The sequence below is a fragment of the Parambassis ranga genome, unplaced genomic scaffold, assembly GCF_900634625.1.
Source record: "Parambassis ranga unplaced genomic scaffold, fParRan2.1 scaffold_162_arrow_ctg1, whole genome shotgun sequence".
Lineage (NCBI taxonomy): Eukaryota > Metazoa > Chordata > Actinopteri > Ambassidae > Parambassis > Parambassis ranga.
This window is the reverse complement of record NW_021144726.1, coordinates 1-3,623: the sequence shown is the minus strand read 5'-3', so window position 1 is coordinate 3,623 and position 3,623 is coordinate 1. Positions and strand designations below refer to the sequence as shown.

Below are 3,623 nucleotides of genomic sequence, written 5' to 3'. Positions count from 1 at the left end.
TGCTTATTAATCATCACTGTACATGTCTTTGTGTTTGGGGCGGCATTTCTATAGAATCTAGTAGCCCGTAGGGCCCCAGTGTTACCTTCTCGCCTAGGGCCCCTATAGTGTCAAGCAATGGCTCTGTTCAAGAGTTAACAAGACACAGGTGACAACAATCAAACCCTTTGCAGTGCGCAGTGCAGACTTTGCAGTGCGGACTTTGCAGTGCACAGTGCGGACCAGTGCAGCCTTTGCAGTGTGCAGTGCGGCCTTTGCAGTGCGGACTCTGCAGTGTGCAGTGCGGCCTTTGCAGTGCGCAGTGCGGACTTTGCAGTGTACCCTTTGCAGTGCGCAGTGCGGACTTTGCATGTGCAGTGCACCCTTTGCAGTGCAGACTGCAAAGGGTGCACTGCACATGCAAAGTCCGCACTGTCATGAGCCAGGGTCTTGGCTCATTGTTTATTATATTGTTTATTTTGTTATTTAGTTTTCAGTGTTTGTCCTCTTTCTCTGCTCCTCCTCAGTCCTTCCCTCTCTCCTTCTCTTCCTCCCTCCTCTTTCTCTACTCCTCCTCAGTCCTTCCCTCTCCTTCTGTTCCTCCTCCCTCCTGTTCTCTGCTCCTCAGTCCTTCCCTCTCTCTCCTCTAGCCTCCTCCCTGATTATCAGCTCCTCCCTAATTGTGTTCACCTGTGTCGTCTCTCCTCTTTTTAAGCCCTGTGCCTTCCCTTGGTCTTTGTCAGTTTTCCCTTGTGATTCCCCGTGTGCACCCCTGTGTGTACTCCCTTGTGATCCACCTCGTGATCCACCTCTTCGTCCTTCTTCTTCCTCCGTGTTTCCTCATGTTTCCCCGATCATCCTCAGGTTTGGTTTGGTTTATTCTTTTGTGTTTATTTTGTACTTTTTACCTTTTGTCTGGCACTGTTTCCAGTAGCCCTCCTTTCGTTTACCTGCTCCTCTGGACTGCTTTTGTTATTTAGCTTTGAATAAAGCTCCTTTTGTTGAACATTATTTTTGTCTGCGCCTGGGTCCTACCCCACACGTCACATAACACGCACTGCGCACTGCAAAGGCCGCACTGCACACTGCAAAGGCTGCACTGGTCCGCACTGCACGAGCCGATATTTTGTGGTGGAGTTAGTGCGGCCCGCACATTTTTCTCACACGCACTTATTTACTGAGTCCGCACTGCGCACTGCAAAGTCCGCACTGCACACTGCAAAGGCTGCACTGGTCCGCACTGTGCACTGCAAAGTCCGCACTGCAAAGGCTGCACTGGTCCTATTTTTACTACTTTTACTATTAAACTCGGACAAGACTGAGGTCATTGTTTTTGGACCGAAACATCTCAGAACTAGTTTATCAGATAATACTTTCTCTCTGGATGGAATTACTCTGGCCTCCAGTACGACTGTGAGGAACCTTGGAGTTATCTTTGATCAAGACATGTCGTTTGTCTCTCATATTAAGCAGGTCTCCAAGACCGCTTTCTTCTGAGGAGGCAAAGGATAAAACGTCCCAGCACATTTCAAACCCAGTTTCACCCTGAGGCAGAGACTGCTTCACCTTAAGGACAAAACACCTGGGAAAGGCAGATCTCAAGGTACTACAATAGTCAGAATGATTCATCATGTGGTGACCAGATGAAAAGTCTCATCTCTGGCTCAAGACTTGTTGAGATAGCATAGACAGACACACTCTGAGTCTGTCCACATCAGTGTCAGTGAAGATTTCAGATCGTTTATTAAGTGTTCATCCTTGAGCTTTTCCAAACTTGTTGTGGACAGCACACTTTTCGTGTCAGGATGGCCGAGCGGTCCAAGGCGCTGTGTTCAGGTCGCAGTCTCCACTGGAGGCGTGGGTTCAAATCCCACTCCTGACAGTTCTGTTCATTTCATCTGGAGGGAAAAATAAGTAATCATTTAAATAATTTATCCTCTGGAGGGGAAATAACTAATCATTTAAGACATTGACTGACTTAGATTCTAACCCAGACCACAGAAGCCAATTGGATGATTTCATCTGATATGATGAGACATTAAATCAAACCTACAGGGGTTCTTCCTGTTTTTTTTTGCCACTGTTGCCCTTAAGGAGGTTCAGTCTCTGGCTCTGATTGGATGACGTCACAGGCTGCTGTCAGGTTAGGGATTTAAGTCCGGAATTTTGTCTACCATTCTGGAATCCTGTCTACCATTCTGGCATGGATGGATGTCTATTCTGGTATGCTGCCGCTCGTTCTAGATTTCTGCCTTTCAATCTGGAATGATTTCTTTCAATCTGGAATGCTTTTCATTCCAGAATGCTGTCTTGCTGACTTTTGTCCCGGAATGTTGCCTTCCATGTCGGAATGCTGACTTCCATGACGTCACAGGCCGCTGTCGGGTTAGGGGTTTAATTCCGGAATTTTGTCTACCATTCCGGAATCCTGCCTATTATTCTGGAGTGGGTGGATGTCTATTATGGTATGCTGCCACTCATTCTAGATTTCTGCCTTTCATTTGGGAATACTTTCTTTTATTCTGGAATACTTTTCATTCCAGAATGCTGTCTTGCTGACTTCTGTTACGGAATACTGACCTCTGTTCCAGAATACTGACTGTTATTCGGGAATTCTGTTATGCCGATGTTTGTCCCGGAATGTTGCCTTCCATTCTGGAATGGTAACTTCCATTCCAGAATACTGGACCTCATCTCAGGGCATCACAATAGTCAGAATGATTCATTATGTGGTGACCATGAATGCAGATGAAAACTCTCATCTCTGGCTCAAGACTTGTTGAGATAGCACAGAGACACTCTCAGTCTGTCCACATCAGTGTCAGTGAAGATTTCAGATTGTTTAAATAGAGAAGCAAGAAAACAAGTCAGCCTTATCTTTCACAAAAACACATGACAATAACATGTGAGAAAGAGAGTTTTATGTTCAGTGCTGCCCCTGCTTGTTGGGACAATTGTAGAGCACCTTCCTAATAAAGTAAACAGCGTAGAATGGACAGTGAAGGCTTGTAGTCTCAAACGACCATGTGATCGTGAACACAGCCGGCTTGGAAGCAATTCAACTTGTGCCATGTTGGCACGTGAGTACTTGCTCAGCTGTCGGCAACTTTCTGTGATAGCTGTCTGTCAAACGGAGACTTGGGTCGGCACAGATTTACCTGCGAATGAAATGGAAAACAAGTAAAGGAGCACCAACACCAAACTGGACAGGACAAACTGGACAAGACCATGCACTCATGGACAGAACCAACCTGGGTCGTCAGACTCTTCATCGTTACCTTTTGCCGGTTGTTGTGGCCGAGTGGTTAAGGCGATGGACTAGAAATCCATTGGGGTTTCCCCGCGCAGGTTCAAATCCTGCCAACAACGGTTCTTTTCATCTCCAAGATCACTTTATGCCCCTCCATCGTTTACACTTAACAAGTCTGATGTGTTAACAACAAGCTCTATGAAAAAGGTCATCTTGACCAGTCAGAGTGCTGCCATTTATATTGACTGTCTGAGGACCAAACCCTGGCACAGTCCATCTGACACTTCCAAAAACTATCATTTTAAAAACGCTGGACCGAGAGCAACTGGTGTGCAGTGAGGAGGCAAAGGATAAAACGTCCCAGCACATTTCAAACCCAGTTTCACCCTGAGGC

The 3,623-nt window shown here is 46.4% G+C and overlaps 2 non-coding genes across 2 annotated transcripts; both read left to right on the top strand.

Annotated features, from left to right (window-relative positions):
* The first annotated feature begins 1,778 nt into the window (after positions 1–1,778).
* trnal-cag (transfer RNA leucine (anticodon CAG)) lies at positions 1,779–1,861 on the top strand. The gene has a single exon. It is a non-coding gene; the product is annotated as a tRNA-Leu (tRNA).
* Positions 1,862–3,266: 1,405 nt separating this feature from the next.
* Positions 3,267–3,348, top strand: trnas-aga (transfer RNA serine (anticodon AGA)). Its single transcript has one exon. It is a non-coding gene; the product is annotated as a tRNA-Ser (tRNA).
* Positions 3,349–3,623: the final 275 nt, after the last annotated feature.